The sequence below is a fragment of the Neovison vison genome, chromosome 3, assembly GCF_020171115.1.
Source record: "Neovison vison isolate M4711 chromosome 3, ASM_NN_V1, whole genome shotgun sequence".
Classification (NCBI taxonomy): Eukaryota; Metazoa; Chordata; class Mammalia; order Carnivora; family Mustelidae; genus Neogale; species Neogale vison.
In genome coordinates, this window is record NC_058093.1 from 82372898 (window position 1) to 82393805 (window position 20908).

The 20908-nt window shown below is 43.2% G+C and overlaps 2 protein-coding genes across 2 annotated transcripts in view; one reads left to right on the forward strand and one right to left on the reverse strand.

Moving 5' to 3' along the window:
* Positions 1–20908, reverse strand: part of LYPD6B (LY6/PLAUR domain containing 6B) — a 177983-nt gene that overhangs the window by 130326 nt on the left and 26749 nt on the right. The window contains exon 2 of the mRNA XM_044242507.1: positions 14257–14330. The gene's annotated coding sequence lies outside the window, so the exon portion shown is untranslated. The remainder of the gene's footprint in view (positions 1–14256; positions 14331–20908) is intronic.
* The window catches only part of LOC122903528 (translation initiation factor IF-2-like), a 132633-nt gene that overhangs the window by 84766 nt on the left and 26959 nt on the right, over positions 1–20908 (forward strand). The gene's annotated exons all lie outside the window — the stretch shown is intronic.

The following is a 20908-nucleotide window of genomic DNA, read 5'->3' on the forward strand; positions in this document are numbered from 1 at the left end:
GAAAAAGGAAGGAGAGAGGAAGCACCAGATTTTAAACTTAGCACTTTGTGGTACCTTGAAGCTCGTGGCACCACGACTGCTCATTTTCTGAGGCTCTTTTCCCCTCCCAGGGCCGGGAGGAAAGGAGTGCCATGTGTGGAGGGGAGCGCTGCCAAGAAAGCCCACTATTCACAAACCCAAACCAACCATCTTTCTCCTTGCCTTTCTATCAGCAAGTGAGGAGACTCCTTCCCATTTTCTAGATGCAGCTGCCTTTGACTTTATAGTCATCAAATGTATGTAAATATGGGCAGGCTGTTTTACATCGGGGAAGTGTTTATGTGTATGCGAGTGGAGACATATAGTCTAGAAACATTTCATTTTGGAAGGAAAAAAAAATGGGCTGCATTGCACTCTGGTTGGAACCCTTGAGCTAAGGTGCATCCATGCATGCACTGAAACAGCCCAGGCACTGCCCCTGAGAACAGCTTCCTGGCCAAGTCCTGGATTTTGATAGAGTTGTTTTTAATGGACCTTTGTCCCACTGCCTGCATTAAGAGAGAGGCATGGAGAGCCTAACTTCCTCCTTGGCGGGGGGATCCCAGTCTTCACTGGTGAGCCTTGTGAACAGAGCTACCTTCCTGTCCTCTCCCACAAGCCACTCTTCATTTTTCTTCCTGGACAAAAAAAAAAAAAAAATTGGAAATAGGCTAATAAAATGCTTCTAATTAGAAAAAGACTTGTGACCTTAACACAGAAGTTACCAGATAGAATCCTCACTCTCCTCTTTGCTTCGCTTTGGCAATTCTCAGCATCAAAGCTCTTCTTAGGTTCCTCAATTTTACAACTGCCCTGAACAAAGCTGATCCTTAAAGAGAACTAACTCCCACACACATACACAACCCAGTGCTGGCACACTCAAAACATCCCAGTTTCTAAGCCAGATGCCTAGAGTTAACAAGCTATTTGAAAGGGCTCCACTTTTTTACAAACAGAATTTGTCATTTAGCAAAACGTGTGTCCTTCAACATGAAGGATTACCAGAGTATCAAAAAGAACCACAGCCATAACTGCTTACAATGTATTAGATATTTTTTTAAAAATCACAAATCTATACTGATACTCACAAAAAGGGTGAATGAGGTAAATTGTTTAAAGAAGGCCAGCAGCGGGGCCCCTGGGTGGCTCAGTGGGTTAAAGCCTCTGCCTTCAGCTCAGGTTGTGATCCTGGGGTCCTGGGATTGAGCACTGCATCACATTGGGCTCCCTGTCAGCAGGGAGCCTGCTTCCCTTCCTCTTTCTCTGCCTGCCACTCTGCCTACTTGTGATCTCTGTCTGTCAAAAAAATAAATAAAATCTTAAAAAAAAAAAAAAAAAAAAAGAAGGCCAGCAGCTCATTGTGGAAGCACCAAAAGAATTACAAAACCCCCATTTTGCAACACCAGTGTAATAGCTTGAGGCAGGGATCAAAGGAAGCTCAAAAACTTGGTTGAAAAGCTATTAGAAAAGAAGATATTTGCACTCTGCCAAAAACCACCCCACAAATTCTTACTAATTGCAAAGGAAAAAATGTACTTTTGTGGTAGAAAGATCTGGCAGTTCCACATCAGTAATACCGTGACAGTAGGACATTCAGCAGTAGGCAACTCACAGCATCACCCACCACAGGGTCTGGGCAAAATGTCTCCTATAATCCAAATGTTTGTGTCCCCAAAATTCCTATACTGAAACCCTAACTCTTAGGGTGTTAGCTATTAGGAGGTAGAGACTTTGGGATGAGGTTAGGTCAGGAGGGTGGAGCTAATCCCATGAACGAATTAGTGCCTTGTTGGGAAAAAAAAAAAAAAAAAAAAGCCTCCACAGAGCTCCCTAACTCCTTCCAGCATGTGAAGCTACAATGACAAGTCTGCAGACAAGAAGGGACCCTTACCCAGCCATGCTGGCTCTCTGACCCTAAACTTCCAGCCTCCAGACACGGGAGACATAAATTCCTGTCTATAAAGCCACCCAGTGGAGGAGCACCTGGGTGGCTCAGTGGGTTAAGCCTCTGCCTTCAGCTCAGGTCATGGTCTTAGGGTCTCCTGGGATCGAGCCCTGCATTGGGCTCTCTGCTCAGCAGATAGCCTGCTTCCCCCTCTTTCTCTGCCTAGTTGTGATCTCTCTCTCTCTCTCTCTGTGTCAAATAAATAAATAAAATCTTTAAAAAAAAGAAAAAAAGTCACTCAGTCGATGGAATTTTTGTTATAACAGCCTGAATGGACCAAGATAATGTTTCACCTGAATTTATTCCCATTTCTAGACTTAACTTCCAGTTTAAGGAAATACAGAAGATAGAATACATACATAACACATGAGGAAACAATCAAGAAACCCATAAAGTATGCAAGACATACTCCAAGACAACTAGCCTAGACTCTCCAAAAAGTTAAAGAAGTTGATGTGCAGGATGTTCTGAGAGAGACAAAGGAGACATAACAAATGCAATGAATGAACCTTGATTAGATCCTACCGTTAAAAAAACAACAACAAGGAAAAAAAAAACCTCTAAGACATTTTTGAATAGGCAGGAAAATTTGAAAAGCATAATAAAACAATCACTGTTAATTTGCTTAGGTGTAGTATCATATTCAGGTAATGAAGGGAAAAAGGTCCTTCCTCTTAGAAGATGCTTTCTGAAATATTTAGGGATGAAGTGCTCTGATGTCTGAAACATGAGAGAAGCAGGAGCAGATAGAGAAAATGCTGTTGCTGGGTTTGGTATAGTGGCATGGCCTAGGGAAGCTATTTCTTTTTGTCCTAACAGCTCTGCCATGATACCCCACCCAGCAAGCTGTGCTACTTTTTTCCCATTCAAGGATACTCTGTCCAGAGTCTCCAGACTCTAGCTGGGAGATAGGGCTGTCTGCCTCTGCTCCATGTGCGGGCATCTGGTTTCCTTCATGGACGGCACACCCAGGAGCACCCAGGCAAGGAGAGAGAAAGCTGTTCCACACCCTGGATTCCTTATTTCCTACAGGCAATGAGGTAGAAAGGGAGGCCTGAATTATGGCCTTGCCCAGCCAGGTTCCGCTGACGAGCTCTTCCAGCGGCCTAACTACATGGTAATTATTAACCACACGGTGGAGTCCAGCCGCCCTGGGCTGACACAAGAAAAATCCCAAATAATTTCCAGTAACAAAGATAACCACAGTTCTTGAGTACTTACTATGCACCAGACATAGCGTCTGACATGTACCACAGTGTATGGAATTCCAGATGTGATCCATCTTTCGCAAATCGTTACATACTACAATCAACTACTGACTGAAACACTCCTTGTAAGCCAAGGCTCAAAACTAATTTGTGATACTATTCACATTCAAGGAAGGGAGAGTCAGTTATCTTTGCTTTAAAAAAAAAAGGGTAATTGGTACTGGGGGCAGAAGGAGGTTCACCCTTTCTCCCCTGAAGACCATTAATGCAAATCACCCCTCAAATTCTTGCCTGTTTAGGCATCCATAATCATTTATCATCAGAAAGAATGTACTACAATTAAAATCCCAGCTTGCTTCCTGATGTTCACCACAGCAATCAGAGCAAGAGAAGCAAAGATCTCTTACTTCACCGAGCTGTTCCTTCAGGCCATGGCGAATCTAGCCACTTGCCACTGCTCACGGCTCTTCCCACATTAGTGGCAGAACATCAGAAGACTTTAAGGAGATGTTTCTGTCCTTAAAGTTACTGCAGAAAGTTACTAAGACGGTAAAATTAAGTTTCAAATATGCCATGGGGATATAATAAAGAGGAAAAAAGACCTTCAAACCCCAAGGAAGCTAGGCAAGCGTCTGAATATTGAAGGGCAACAGCTGAATTACACGAACACATACCCAAAAAGCACGGCAAACCATCCAGCAAGTGACTGCTGCACTTACATCCGTGGTCACTATGTAGAAGACAGTAACTTCCTCCCAAAAGGAAAACTACACCGGAATATCGTACAGCGATTGGAACTGAAGAGTAGCAGAATATGCCACCCCAAAAGAAGACCACAGGCATTCAGGACTTGCCACCAAAGTGGGCCACTTAGGGAGCAGGGATCGAACAGCTTGAGCTGGAGGCACTTGAAAAACAGCAAACGCAGGGAGAGGCCATCTCCGAACTCCCCAATCTGCCCAAAGACATATCCTCCATAAGTAGCTCAATTATCATAAATATCCTCCCAAGGAATTTCACCAACCCGGGAAGACAGACTCTTGTCACAGGAAAGACGCCGGAAAGTCAACACCACACCCAGACTTTGTCACAAATGTCCTACTTCTCTTCTCTTCTTCTAAGGGCCCTTTTATTTCGGCTTTCCTAAAAATCATTTGCTCTTCCCTAGGAGCCCTATATCCCACTCGTATTTCCTTGAGAAGATGGTATTTAATCCTGAATTCTAAACTGCCTCAAGGAATTACTTTTCTTTCAGTGTCTCTCATGTATACATAAGGTATACATGTGAATAAACTACTATTCTTCTCGTTACTCTTTTTTTTTTTTTAAGATTTTATTTATTTATTTGACAGAGAGAGACACAGCGAGAGAGGGAATACAAGCAGGGGGAGTGGGAGAGGGAGAAGCAGGCTTCCCGCTGAGCAGGGAACCCGATGCGGGGCTGGATCCCAAAACCCCAGGATCATGCTCCGATCTGTAGGCAGATTCCTAACAACTGAGCCACCCAGGCGCCCAGTTACTCTGTCTTGTATTTAAAAAGTTCTCAGTCGAGAACTCAGAAGAGTAAGAGAAAAACTCTATTTCCTCCCCTGTAAAATAAATGGTCATCCCTAGAGGCCACAACATGGCTAAATCTCATACAATGTTGACCAAAATAAGCCAGGCACTGAAAAAGTACATACTGTGACTATACAAAGTAAGTACTTTATTTAAACATTTTTTTTTAAGATTTTATTTATTTATTTGACAGACAGAGATCACAAGCAGGCAGAGAGGCAGGCAGAGAGAGGAAGCGAAGCAGGCTCCCTGCCAAGCAGAGAGCCCGATGCGGGGCTCAATCCCAGGACCCTGAGATCATGACCTGAGCCGAAGGCAGAGGCTTTAACCCACTGAGCCACCCAGGCGCCCTTATTTTTAATTTAAATATATTTCCAAGTATGTAGATATATAAATAAAATTTAAACCAAGTGAGAATAACTAATGCTGTTAGTATTTAAAATAGTAGTTATTTTTGGAAAGAGGACTAGGGAGTAGGAAGGGGTACAATGGGTAGGGAGTGTCTGCTCGATGGTAATACAGGGATGTTGAGTGTGTGAACATTCACTGAACTGCACTCTTCTCTGTGCACTCAGGTTATACTTCAATAAAAAGTTTCATTAAAAAAATATGAAGACAAAACCACAGTGCAGGATCACCTCACACTTGTTAAAAAGGCTATTATAAAAAGGACAAGAAATAACAAGTGTTGGCAAGGATGCAGAGAAAAGGGAACCCTTGTGCCGTCCTGAAAAGGTAAATTGGTGCAGCCACTATGGAAAACAGTATGGAGGTTCCTCAAAAGATTAAAAATGTAACTACCTTATGACCCAGCAAATCCACTGCTGAGTATTTATTCAAAGAAAATGAAAACAGGAACTCAAAATGATATATACCATCCCATGTTCATTGCAGTATTATTTACAATGGCCAAGACAGAAAAACAACCTCAGCGTCCATCAACAGGTGAATGGGCAAATAAAATACGGTATATATTTTTCATATAACAATATTATTCAGCCATAAAAAAGAATGAAATCGTGCCATTTGCAACAACATGGATTGACCTTTAGGGCATTATGCTAAGTGAAAGCAGTCAAACAAAAACCGTATCATGACTTCATATATATGTGGAATTTAAAAAACAAAAAACCAAGTTCACAGATACACAGAACAGATTTGTGGCTTTCAGAAGCAGGGGATGGGTGGTGGGGAAAATGAATGAAGGGAGTTAAAAGGTACAAACATCCAGTTATAAAATATACAAGTCATGGAGATGTAATATATAGCCCGATGACTTTAAAAGTTTCTACCACAAGAAAAAAAATGTTGTGACTATATGTAGTGAATATTAATTAGACTTGTGATCATTTTGCAATCTATATGAATATCAAACCATTCTGTTGCCCATTTAAAACTAATAAAATGTTGGGACGCCTGGGTGGCTCAGTTGATTAAGCGGCTGCCTTCAGCTCAGGTCATGATCCCAGCATCGTGGGATCGAGTCCCACATCGGGCTCCTTGCCCAGCGGGGAGCCTTCTTCTCCCTCTGCCTCTGCCTGCCACTCTGTCTGCCCGTGCTCGCTCACTCTCTCTCTCTCTCTCCCTCTCTCTCTGACAAATAAATAAATAAAATCTTTAAAAAAAAAAAAAACTAATATAATGTCATAGGTCAAGGAGATCTCAAAAAAAATGTAAAAAATAGGAAAACAATGGAATCTTCCCTCCACCAAGAGACAGGACTTCTGTAACACCTCCCCACCCCTCCACCACCCCAAGAGACTGTGGTAACTTAGTCGTCCACTTAAAGCAAGTGAGAGCTCAGGGCACCGAGGAGTCAACATCACAGTCTGTATGTAAAGTGAAATTAGACCCAGTCCCTGCAATAGCTGTACAAATAACTCCACAGGCATTAGCAAGAATCGCTGGTAGGGGGTGGGGGTTAATGACAAAGGCCTTTGATCCTCTATTACATCTTCTATCTGGGATCTCAAAGAAGCCAGTGAACAAACAAGGCCCAGCAGCAGTCAGCAGAGGCAGCCATGTCTTCGTCTGTCTACAGTAGCAGACCTGAATCCTGCACCTTGGCCTGGGGGCCGCTGAACTCAGGAAGAGACTAGAGGTTACTAATGTCCTGATAGAAAAACATTCTGATTAAATCAAGACTCCACGGATGTTAACTTCAGTCTGGTCTTTTTAGATAAGAGCCTAGTCAGACAGCAGATGTATGTGTCCCAGGTTGGCATTTCTCCTAAGACACTGGATTCTAAAAAAGGAAGAACCGAGAACTTGAGAGAAAGGACAGAGCCTGCTACTTCAGACCTCCTGATCCTATTTGAACTCCTTGCATCATGTTACGGGGTGTATGGTGTCGCCCCTCCACCCACCCCCCACCGCAAAATTTGTATGTTGAAGTCCTAACACCCAGTACTTCAGAATGTGACCTTATTTGGAAATAGAGTCCTTCTAGATGGGACTAGTTAAAATGAAGTTATTCTGGATTAGGGTGCGTCCTATTCCGACATGACTGGCATCCCTATAAAAAGGGAAAGTTTGGGCACAGACGCATAGACACACCACAACACAGAGGACCTTGTGTGAAGACTGGAATTACACTGCCACAGGAGGTACCAAAGCTGGGAAAGAGACCTGGAACAGATCCAAGTGCCTTCAAAGGGAACAGGGGCCTATGGACACCAACATCTCAAACTTCCAGCCTCCCAGTTGGGAGCAGACACATTTCCGTTGTTTAAGCCACTTGGCTGTGTGAGTTTGTGATGACAGCCCTAGTAAATGGATCCATCTCCTCAGCCCAGCAGGCCTGGCCATGTCAGGTAACAGGGCAGTTCTAGCTTCATCTCGGAGAAGAAACAAGTACAGAGAAATAAATGGATGGCTTTAAGACACAAAGCCCTCACTAGAATTCAGAAACCAATAAAAAATTATCTGCTGCAAAAAGTTGTGAGAAGTCAAAGCATGAAAGAAATGACAAAATCTCCATCCCTAGGAGCCTGCTAGCTCCTCTGAGATGGCTTAGGATGGTTCTGTCTAAAAGGTGGCTAGTTTGTCCTCAAGGGTGTCTCCGCAGCCTACAAATCTCAGCCACCTCTAGCATACCTTCCCCCCCAGACTCCTAATTCCCACTGCAGGAATGAATTACTTTTCAAAGGCCTAAATCTACTAAAAAGAATGTAGCTACTGAAAATGAGGCAAGGGAAAAAAAGAATATGAATAGAAATGGCATTTTAATAACTAATAACACTTTAAAGGAGGCTAGTTCTGACTCACTTCTGAACGTAATATGGAAGTCATCTACAATCTCTTCCAAAAACATCTGTCTAGCGAAAAGTTTGCATGATATTGTCCATTTCAAGTGTGGCCATAGAAAATAAAAATGAGGGCGCCTGGGTGGCTCAGTGGGTTAAGCCTCTGCCTTGGGCTCAGGTCATGATCTCAGGGTCCTGGGATCGAGTCCCACATCAGGCTCTCTGCTCAGCAGGGGGCCTGCTTCCCTTCCTCTCTGTCTGCCTGCTTCTCTGCCTACTTGTGATCTCTGTCTGTCAAATAAATAAATAAAATCTTAAAAAAAAAAAAAAAGAAAAGAAAAATGAGCCTCTCCAAGCAGTCAGTGTTAGGGGTGGGTTTTATGAATTGATCTCTGGTATGTGCCAGCTATGGCCAAAGTCCAGATTGTAGCAAACATCAGTAGTATCTGGATTAAATTTAGTATTTGCTACAACAATATGCTTAGAGTTAAATTTTATGAAATGGCAATCTACTCATGGAAGAAATACTGAGCACCTGTAAATGCCAGTCCAGAGCGGACAATCAGACCCAGGCGTGGATGAAATGAACCTAGCCTTAACCTCACAGAGCTCAGCATGCAGTGCCCCAAGTGGAGTTCGAAGGTACCCCACCAGTGGTAGTACTTCCTGGTCTTCAAAGGTAAAAATTTAGTAACAACTTAGCTTAGAAATTTCTATTTGCTCTTCTGAATTTTAAAACTAGCTGACTCCCAGGACTACCCTTGAAATGAGTACCAAAGGCTCTAGGCTCCTCTCCTGTATAATGCATAGGAGTACTGCCCTCCATGTGTGTGCCAGCCTTGGAAGCAGACTGGTCGATAGCTTGAGAAGACCAAGGTCATCAATTTAATCCCCCAAAAAGGACCACGGTAACTTCCACATTTCAAATCACTGGTTTACAGAAAGGAACTGTGGCCTCCAACACACAGAGAGAGGATAGGGGAAAAGCATTTCATGAACAGAGAGGGAAACAAAGGCCAATACAAATGAAGATCTGGTTACAGCAGGAAACAGGCCTCTATCCAGGCCTCATGGCACCTGGGGTGGGGGCTGGAAGTGCCTGGGGAGAGCAGACTCCCCCCTCCGTCTGGGATTCCCTCAATCCTCCCAGTATGCTCTTTTGGCCCGACACAGTGTTATTGACATTTTCCAGTCAGCCCACCAGCAGTGTTCCCAGTCACATTCGTGTGAATTCTAGAATTTACCTTTCCTATTTAGGGAGGACGGAGCAGTTCAGAAGCAGCCTCTCAAACCAACAGCAGCGGTTTGCTTCAGGGAACAACAGCTCCACGTCAGCCCCAGGCTACCCCTCTGGGACTTGAGGCCCATCCAACTCCCCTTCTTCCTCAGGGACACCAGATCACTTTTGGCTAATGACAAGCTGAAAGGTACAGGCCAGAGTGATTAACACCAGTTCTCCGTTGTTAAATTTACAATTTATCCACTGAAAAGATACCTAGCACTTGAAGAAGGGACAAAAACCTTAAAAGTCACTCCCTTCAAATCACTTAAAAACAGCCCTTTGAAGAGTTACTCCAGCAGACAGCACTTCTTACTATAGATCACATGGTCTTTAAAAAAAAAAAAAATCAAAGTGTTACAGAAATAAAATGGTTTCCTAACACAAAGGGATTTTTTTTTTTTTTTTTTCTTTAGAGTTAATCAATTATGTCCAGATGGTTCTTTAAGCCACTCTAGAAACCCAAGCCTTCACCTTCGCGGGCTGCTGGGGAGTTGCCCCACTCTCCAGAGCTTTCTACAGACCATCCCTAGGGGCAGCTGATGCTCCCGGTGCATACCCAGCACGATTTTTTGCCTTATTATTTCAAGATTGCAAGGGACTTCCTGGGAATTAAAGATGAGCTGTCAAGGCCTTCTGTGGCCTTTAGCAGGACACCAGTCACTAAGCTGGCCATAGCTATTCCTTCCAGCCAGCGGCCTGGCGATCTATAGCCAGAGGCACAGGTTGTTCTCTCCACAAATTACAAATGCCTGCAGCACATATATGGGGGTGGAGGAGGGCTGCAAACTATGCACAGCCTGAGTTAGTAATGTTCTCACTTCTCCCTTTTAAGGGTTTCTTCCTCCTCCCTACATAAGTAACTTCAACCCCAGTATATTATAAGCTTAGGCTACCTTTAAGGAATTCACAAAAATGCCTTAAACACCTCAGATTTTAAATACTCATGATAACATTTTCCACTGAATAAGGATACTCAAGTTTTCTGTCCCTTTTCTACTCTTGGTCCTTTTTTTTTTTTTTTTTTTTAATTTAATTAATTGGTGGGGGCACATGGGTGGCTCAGTCAGTTACTAAGTGGCCAATTCTTGATTCCAGCTCAGGTCATGGTCTCAGGGTCCTGGGATCAAGGTCTGCATTAGGCCCCGAACCCAGCATGGAGTCTGCCTAAGGATTCTTTCTTCCTCTCCCTCCTGCTCTGCCCCTCCACTATGCACAGGCACATGCATATATGGGCTCTCAAACTCGTTCCTTAAATAAATCTTGAAAAAATAAAATTAGAGTGAGGATTTTTTATTCTTTTTCAGGTAGTACATCCTTAATATAGTATATTTATTAGATCCAGAACAGTCTTTAAAAAAATTCCCATCTCGGGACGCTTGGGTGGCGCAGTTGGTTGGACGACTGCATCCGGCTCAGGGCGTGATCCTGGAGTCCCGGGATCGAGTCCCACATCAGGCTCCCAGCTCCATGGGGAGTCTGCTTCGCTCTCTGACCTTCTCCTCGCTCATTCTCTCTCTCAAATAAATAAAATAAAATCTTTAAAAAAAAAAAAAATTCCCATCTCATAATCAATATTGCTTCCTATCTTTTCCAACCAATCTTTATCCTGGTTCATACTTAATGTAGATCATAAATATTACAGCAGCTATAAAATGTCCATCCTATGGATGTAGAATTTACTTATCCCTCCCCTTTTGTTAATTAACTCACTTTCCATTTTTATTAAAAATCTCACGTTAAAGAACATCTTTATGCCAAAGATTTTTTTTTTTAATTTCAGACATTCCTTGAAAATAGATTTCTAGAGTTAGAATTTGTCCTGATAATTATCCAAATGAGCAAATAATTTTAAAGTTGTTTAAATTTTAAAGTTTAATTTCAGACATTCCTTGAAAATAGATTTCTAGAGTTAGAATTTGTCCTGGTAATTATCCAAATGAGCAAATAATTTTAAAGTTGTCAATAATGGACTACCAAAAGGGTTCTCACGCATTGCAGGGTTAAATCCTGACATTTTACTTTTCCATATTCAGGGATCTACATTTACTTTCCCAAATTCCCATTTCCTAGAATCCCTTCCTCTCCTGGACTTGCCCCTCTTTTCAGCCTCCTGCTTCCTTATGCAAAACTGGCCCCCGACCCTAGGCTTATCTGTCTCACCTAGAAGAGGGTCAGGCTTTGTTCTTACTTGTTTTTGTTTCTGCCCATTTTCACTCCTCCTCTAACTCTGCCACAATACTCCCCAAAAAGTATCTCATTAGCAATGGATACATATAGAATACAGGTATATCTCACCTGCTTTTTAGAATGTAAATCCTTTAGTGATTAGAAATATTTAATTATAAAAGATATAGTCTTATGATAATTTCTAATTTCCTTCTTGTGAATTTTTTTCTCAAGTTCCTAGTCATACTCAGTCATAGTCAAATTGCACTAATTTACAGGTTCGTCCATTATTTCAATAATTTCTGCCCTCTATTTCCCCATTCACAAAGAGCAAACAAGTTTACTTCTTTCCTCTGTCAAAAATTTGACAACTTTTTAAAAGTTTGTCTTTTTTCAGAATCCCATAAACTATTTAACTCCACCACACTGAAATTAGCACAAACATACACTTAATGGCTCAGATGCTCAGAAAATTGAAATGTAATCAAATGTACATAAACACTGCAAAACACAATATAAAAAACCACAGCCAGAAACATACGTATCCATCAAAACACAAGTTGTCAACCTAAACCTGACTGGCTATTTCTAGGTTTTTCTGTCACCTGTTTACTACTACTTTACTCGGGACCTACAGCCCCGTTAAGGAATTTCCAGCAAATGCCCGAGATTTAAGAACAATTCATGGGGAAAGGAGAGAAAGGGAGAGAAAGATTTTCAATTTCACAATCAAAATCACTAAGCTTATAGACCACCTAAATCGATGCTGCAAATTAAGAAGAGATCACCACCATTTAACTTTAGCAACAATCGTGAAGAATATCGTGGGGAGAGCTCTCCCAAGATCATCTCTCCCTCTCTCCATTTCACTTGGACCTCAGTCACTCTGCCACCTGAGGCCAGTGGTATGAAAAGGATACACAGCACTGGCTTCTCAAACGTCCACGTGCCTCTGAATCTCCTGTGATCTATGGAAGGCTAATTCTGCTTTGGGGGCTGGGGGTAGCAGCTCCTGAGATCCCCCATTCCAGCAAGCTCCCAGGGGCTAGTTGCTGCTGCTAGTCTGAGGACCACACTCTGGGAAGACTTCAGCATCTGGGAACTTTGTCATCACAAAAGTTCCCAAAATGCAGCTATAAATGATTAACTCCCTTTGTTTTTATGAAAGGCAAAGTTCTTAAGAAAAAACAAGGTGTCTTTTCTTTGAAAGCTTGAACCCTGATAGATTCTGAAATACATCAGAAACTGGGAACATGGGCTGCCTTGAGGAAGAAACTGGCCAACTGCAGGAGAGGAGCTGGAGAGTGTTTTGCAACTTTTAAATGTTGAACCGGGTGAGTGAATTACCTATTTAGAAAACAAATAGTATTTCAAAATTTTAAGGCATTTCATAGGATATTCTGGAAGTTCAATAAACGTTAAATCAAATCAATCCCTTCCCAGGAAAGTTTAAGTGGGAGGCCCAGAAGACCACCTACCTTAAATAAGTTAGCATCTTTCTTCAAAGAGGGAATATCCCTTAGTTCAACCAGCTTCTAGGACAATGCCAATACTACATTTTTATTATAACAACATTTTTCAACCCAATCACTCTTCTCCAGCACTGGAAGGGCCCCATAGCATACAGTGGTTCACAGTAGATTCAAAAAAGCTATGTGCACCCTAGTAACTCGGGTCCCACTGCTGGGAACAGGGAGCAAATGCAGAGAACTTCCGATCACATCAATCCCTGGCCTGTAAATTTGAGAATCGGGTCTATTCGCACTATCTTTGTTCCTACGAACATCATTCAAGTTGGCGTTTCAGATCTTTCTAGAAGAAACTGCAGCTGAAATCAGAAACCATAGGCAGGAAAGGGAGGGAATGTGTGTACCAGTGTGTGTGTGTGCTCCTGGGTGTGTCCTCACAGGAGTGACCCCACGGCTGACCTTTAGAGTAAACATTAACTCCCACGTCTGTTCTCATCTTAACCCACACTGACTCTGTCCCCGCCCGCACCCTCCCAGGCAGGGGCTCTGCAGAAAACACATTCTTCTGTAACCTGGTCACGACTCGGCTCTAGGACGCTCTGAAAGTGCGTGTAGCATTTGCAACTTCTCAACTGATATTCATCCATACACCCTTAAATGCTTGTCTGGGCTCTATTTTTTACCGCATCACCATAAAGCAGATGATCCCACATTCTGCTGAGGCTTCCTTCCCTTGATGGCTCGCTTCCGCCCTCCTTCTCCACCCACACAGCTGTCACCCTGTGGGGATCTTCATCCCCCCAAGCTCCAGAGCCCCATCTTCTCGCTTTCAGGGCTAGCCTGTGCTTAGAACGGACCGGCTCAGCTGTGTGGGAGCAAGGTGAATGGTCAGAGAGAGACAAACCCCTGTCCCGGCTCAGCCCCAAGGAGGAAGCCAACAGCCCAGCAGATGTGCCTGCAGAACCAAAGTCAATCATGCCTAATTCCAGTCTCCACGTCTGTTAGTTGACAAGGCAATGGTAGGGAGAGAACCAAGAAACACTGGAGTAAGGGAGGCTACAGCAGCACAGTAGCTCTTCCTAACTCTCTACAGAGCCCCCCAAGAGCCACAGATAGAGCCCAGAACCAGCACTGACTCCCAGCAACACAGGCGTGGGCCTGGCGGGGAAGATGTCGAGAACCAGGCACAGAGCTGGACCCCGCCAAGAGGGCTGCATTTCCAGCAGAAACGTCTATGCCAAGCAGGAAATGTAAGACACTCAGAATTATGGGCCAAAAGTACATCGTGAGCGTTGTGGTGGGAGTGCCGGTCAGCTCACGTGGGTGTTCTCACCCAGGGCTCGAGCTCACGTGGCTGGTTTCTTACCTGCCAGTCGGTGGGTGTGAGGGCCTCTGCCCACGTCAGCAACGGATCAGGAACAGAGAGCCACGGAGCTGGGCCTGCCGGTTAGAAGCAAGAGGAGCTACAGCTGCATAGGGCTGGAGAAAGTAATTAACAGCGGCTAAAGGGCCATTCCCCTCACTCCCAAGTCTGATGAGCCCCTCCCACATCCTAGCCCTAGCAATGGTCACTAGGCAGACATTGCACCTAAAGTCATCACCCAGACCTTTCTCCCCGTTTGTTCCTCTCTAGCCACTCTGAAGTGCTTTGAACAAGGCAGATGAGTCGCCAGCCCAGGACCTTTGTTCCCTCTGCCTAGAAGGGTCTGACCATAGGTGCCTTTACAGCTCTCTTCTCTCTCTTCCCCTCTTCACTCAAATGCCTGTTAGCCTTCCCAGACCCCCTATTTAAAATTACAAATCCCCTCTGCCAGCACCTCAGCACTCTTTCCTTTTCTTTATTTTTTTTTAAGATTTTATTTATTTATTTGATGAGAGAGAGATCACAAGTGGGCAGGGAGGTAGGCAGAGGTAGGGGGAAGCAGCCTCCCCCCTGAGCAGAGAGCCCAATATGGGGCTCAATCTCAGGACCCTGAGATCATGACCTGAGCTAAAGGCAGAGGCTTAACCACCGAGCCACCCAGGCACCCTCATTTTTTTTTTTAAGAAAGAATTGTGGGGAGAGGGAGAGAGAGAATGTTAAGCAGGACCCACATCCAACATAGAGCCCAGTCCCACAAACCTGAGATCATGACCTGAGCCAAAATCAAGAGTCAGACGCCCAACCGACTGAGCCCCCCAGGTGCCCCCTCTTTCTTCTTCTTCCAAGCACTTATCACACTGATGTTTTGTACACTTTACCGACATATTGTTTATTGTCTCCTTCACCAGAGACATGTGTGCTGAGAGTCTAGGAAGACTTAAAGAACTTTCAAGAGAGAAAAGTGGTATTACAAGCCAAAACCACACATGCCCATTATGTCCTCTTCCTCACTTTACTCAGCCATTCCCAATTGTTAGATGTAGATTAAGAAACATCCTTCTTGGGCGCCTGGGTGGCTCAGTGGGTTAAGCCGCTGCCTTTGGCTCAGGTCATGATCTCAGGGTCCTGGGATCGAGTCCCACATCGGGCTCTCTGCTCAGCAGGGAGCCTGCTTCCTCCTCTCTCTCTCTCTCTCTGCCTGCTTGTGATCTCTCTCTGTCAAATAAATAAATAAAATCTTTAAAAAAATAAAAAAAATTTTAAATAAATAAATAAAAGAAACATCCTTCTTCAAGTTCTCCTTCACCTGCTTCTGCTTCTTTGGTATCCTCTTTCTCCAAGCTCCCATATCATTGTCTATTTATGCAAAACTTGAATCCAATAGCAGCTGCCTCACTGGGCGACTGGGGAATGAGATGAGTGAGTTCGGGGTTAGAAAAGCTCCAGGACAGCGCTAGGCACTGTTACTTACCCAGTAAATCATAGCCATTGTCATCATCTAGCATATGTATCATGTCACATATACGGACCGAAGTCTTATTTCTACAGCTACATGATAAGTAAACTGAGGGCAAAGATTTCATTCTGTATTTTGAAATCCCCCGGAGTACTTAACCTGGTTTTTAACAATTGTTTGTCAACTGGTTGAAACGAAGGATTTCCACTTTTAAAGATTTGTTTGAAACTCCTCCGAACCTCTATTTAAACAGTGATTCTGATCCTCTCCCTCCTCCAGGACTGACCGGGTAGGTAAATACAGCAAATCCTTGAAAATGGCATGTATAATAGGAACTTTGCCATTGCATGAATAGCAGAGCCAAAATACTATATGAAAGATCAAACAAATATTGACTCAAAAGAATTTTCCCCAAGGCAACTGTTATAGTCTTATCTTGAATAGAATGTTTGCAGTTAATTAAGTATTGCTGTGCTCTCAGCAAAATCCTAGGCAGACCCTGCCAGACTGAGTTTTACTTCCCATCATTTTATCACTATTTACAAGTCCCTCTCCTCACACCCCCTCACCTAGCACCACTGCCAATGCTATATGTGGGATTAAATGATAAGTAAATCATACACCTTTTATCCGTGGACAAAAGATAATGGAATTTCAGTCCCAAAGATTCCATTAACCTATCTCACAGCAAACACACTCTGTCTTTAGCCTCCCAGAAATCCATCAGGCTGCATCTATTACTACCTGTGGACGTCTTAAGAAATGTACGAAACAGACGAGTGTAGAGATGGGGCATTCACCGGTTTCACGGAACATGCCTGTCTACAGCAAATATGAGAGTTCACCAACCCTGAAGCCTGCCAGCAACCATGAGCTTCAAAATTCACCTCAGAATCATACTGTTATGTGAGGGGAGTGGACTGATTGCTAGCTTACACTGGGCTGTCTAAAATGTGGAGGAGGTCAGTTATGACCGATAGAAGCCAACAAAAATCATTCACAAAACTTCTTCCTTCCCTCCAGCCTAATTTATCAAGTGCTTTATGTCATGACATCATAGTTCTTCAATGGGACAGGCACCATTCTAAGCACCGGGGATACAGAGGAAATAAACCCTACCATGCCCTCAGGGAAGTGATATGAGAGAGAGAGAGAGAAAGAGAGAAAGGGGAGGTCAACAATAAGTAAAATGTACACAGTTCGTCTGTGAACTACAATGGGTTTGAACTTCTTGGGTCCACTTACATGTGGATAGTTTTCAATACAGTACAGTACTATACAGGTATTTTCTCTTGTGATTTTCTTGACTTTTTCTCTAGCTTACTTGACTGTAAGAATATAGTATATAATACATGCAATATATAAAATATGTGTGAATTGACTGTTTATGTTATCAGTAAAGCTTCTGGTCAACAGTAGACTATTAGTAGTTTAGTTGAGGGGGAGTCAGAAGTTATACATGGATATTCAGCACAGGGCTTGTGGCTCCTAACCCCCACATTGTTCAAGAGTCAACTGTACCATATTAAATACTGTTGAGTGCAAAGGAAGAGAGAACAACAACAACAAAAATAGGGAAGCACAATATAAAATGTTATAGGGCCAGAAGGAGGGGTGAAATTACAGAGGGGTAGCCAAGAATAGTCTCAGCGAGAAGCTTACATTTGAATCTGAAGGGTATGAGGAAGACAGCCTTGTGGAAGGATGGGGAAGAGCATTCAAGGCAGCATTAAATACAAAGGTCCTGTGGCGGATAATGGCTGGCGTGTTGAGGAAACAGCAAGGAAGCCAGTGTGGCTGGAGCCAGGACTCGTGGGGATAGATTTAAGAAATAAAATCCAAGAGGAGCAGGTACTAAGATGTATGCCTCCAAAACATATACCTCTTTGTCAATCACAGAGAAAAGTCACCCATTTACCAAATTTTCATATACTCAAAATGCGTAGTGGTTATTTTTCAAAAAAAAAAAAAAAAGGCATATCTCTATATTTTCAAGAGAACAACAAAAAGATAGGGGAAAAAAAAAAAGCCAACATACAAAAGAAAAGGAAAAGAAAGCCAGCATATTTGCCTGGGGAAAAGTCCCAAACTTCCAGTAAGAAAAATGAAAACTGTCTGTGGCTTTGAGCTTAAGCTTCCATAGAACTGGGACCAACCATCACAATAGAGAACACAGCTTAGCACCAAGGGCAACTGGATGAGCAACAATGCTATAAAAAGACATCATGCTGGTACAAAAGATTAACATGCAGAATTACAAGAGACAGGGCACTGAAATTTACCACAGGGACATTTCTGTAAATGTTGCAATGCCCCAAACGTCTAAGGCGAATTTGAATGCCAAGCTGGCTAATGCAACATCCAGACCACACATCCTTCCTGCCCAACCAGCTTCTCAACGTGAATAAGACGCTATCAGCCAAGATCTGCAACACAGCAGAGTTTGGGGAGGTCCATTAAGCTCTGCTATCTTCCAATTCCACTCCGTCCTCATCAACCAGTTTCATGAATCATGTAAACAGGTTTCCTATGAACAAACACTCATAAATTCTAAACAGTTCAGTGTGGTGACTCCACTGTTCTTCAGAACACAGGGTCTGTGTCACCCAAGACCAAGGCCAAAGACATGGACCACAGGGCCGACTCTGAACCCTGTGTAACAGAAAACAGCCATTATTAATGACTAGTCACAATCCCTCCCCCATCAGTTTCTGTAAGGCCACGCCCACCTCTCCACTCACAAAATGGACAAACACTTGCTCCGAGACTATCCTTAGTTGGAAATGACCAGAAAGAGAATTGAAAGAAGTCAGTGGGACTAAAGTGATCTACAGAATAAAGGACTGCAAGGAAAGAAGTGACCGAAACTTCAGAAAAGGATGGACCAGAGGAGCAAAAATGAGTGTTGCGGAAAGGTGATCTGGGACAGCGCACACCGGCAGAGAAGCAAGAGAATTTTTAGGGGTATTACTTAGCATTTTTAGAAACATACATTAAATCCCTATTAATGTTCTCTGAAAAGGGCAAAGTCTGAAATGTGGAAATACTTGTTTGTGACTTTAGCTTCTGAACTGGGTTCTTCAAAATGGTAAGTACATCTGGTACTTTTAGAACAAGTAGACTTGGGGGGCGCCAGGATGGCTCAGTCATTAATCATCTGCCTTCGGCTCAGGTCATGATCCCAGGGTTCTAGGATCGAGCCCTCCATCAGGCTCCCTGCTCAGCGGGAAGCCTGCTTCTCTCTCTCCCTCTACTCTCTGCTTGTGTTCCCTCTCTCGCTGTGTCTCTCTCTATCAAACAAATAAATAAAATCTTCAAAAAAAAAAAAAAGCACAATTAGACTTAGGGAAAGAGTCCATGGACACAAAAACTGCAGTGAATACTTCACTTGACAGACTATATTCTGCATTATCAAGGGCAAACAAAGCATGGCAAAGATGTTACAGGAAAAAATGACAACCAGATGTCCCCTACCCTGCTTCCAACGCTGAAGCCCATTATTCTACAGATGTTAAAAACCACAAGCCAAATTCCTCCCAAATGACCTAAAAAAAGCAGAAATATGGACAAAGATTCATTTTGTCCCGCATTTTCCCACTCTCAGCAAAGAGCCTCGGTAACAAAAACCTGTTTCCTTGCAGTGGTATTCCCCAATCATCTCGAAGTTTCTACCCAGTTGACCTAGGGGGAAAAAAGGATGTTCTCTTGGGATCATGAATCTAACCAGTCCCTCCTTTTCCCCTCCAGAAGACAACCTATTAGGCAAGTTGAGAGGAGGGTAGTCACACACCCTTTAAAAGCGAAGATTTTTCTATCCACCAAGAAGTTTCTGATCAAAAAGGATTCATAAATAATATAAAATATGCCCTACTGGTGAGTAGTCGATTTTTCAAGTGCACAAGGAAGTTAATAAATTCTCCATTCTAACCATAAAATAACTATTGGAAATACTAATGATTATACCAGAATTCTGTTTGAGTTATATAAAATTTTTTTAAAAATTAGGTGGATAAACAGAACCTATAAGTAGCATGAGAACTGAAGATAGTGACTATCGCAGAAGATCCTCTAAAACGAAAGAAACAAAGACCATGTGAAATACTGCTTTATAATTCTACATAAAACCCAAATACCTGCTTATGGAGGATGCTTTCTGTTCTCTGTTTTAAACTTTTTTCCTGTTTTCTTGATTTTCCAAAAGGATAATAACAATGTCTACAATCAGGGGGGGAAAAAAACCATGAAGTTTTAAAAACTGATGTACAGAAGCCAGACAGACGATGTAGGGCTCAAGCCCAGGCCCCTGGGACCATGACCTGAGCTGAAGGCAGATACTTAATCATCTGAAGCACCCAGGTGCCCGAAAGAGCAAATTTTTTTTTTTTTTTAAAGATTTTATTTTATTTATTTGAGAGAGAGAGACAGTGAGAGAGAGAATGAGCGCGGAGAAGGTCAGAGAGCGAAGCAGACTCCCCATGGAGCTGGGAGCCTGATGTGGGACTCGATCCCGGGACTCCAGGATCACGCCCTGAGCTGGAGGCAGTCGTCCAACCAACTGCGCCACCCAGGCGTCCCCGAAAGAGCAAATTTTAAAAAGACATTCAAATTATTAAAGTGTTAAAGAACTAAAATGTTTATTAAGGGTCAGAACGTATAAACAGAAAATGTGATCAGGAAAAAGCATTCACCACTGAGTAAGCTACCTTTCACAGTTCAACAATTTATACATTCTATTCCAGCGCTTCTCCTACTTGAGCATGTCTTCTGTTCAAGTTCTTAGGTCACCTCGAGGGTGTGTTAAAACACAGATGATGTGGTCTGAGAGGGTGCACTTCTAACAAGCTCTCAGGTGATACAGTGCTACCGACATGCAGACCTCACTTTGAGCAGCCACGTTTGAAGCCACGGGAAGTGAGTAGACTCTAGCCTGTGTTCTCCCAGGAAGCATTCCCTGCTCTTTCTAGACAGGGCAAAAGAGCAAATGAACTCGGAATTCCACCTCCTTTCAAAGCTCTAAAGCAAAGGCACAGGGTCCTCTCTCTTGTCAACCCTTGGTTATTAAACAGTTGTTATGTTCTTTAAAAGGGGGGGTGTCAATTGAGACAATCAGGATTGGGCGCCTGGGTGGCTCAGTGGGTTAAGCCGCTGCCTTCGGCTCAGGTCATGATCTCAGGGTCCTGGGATCGAATCCCGCATCGG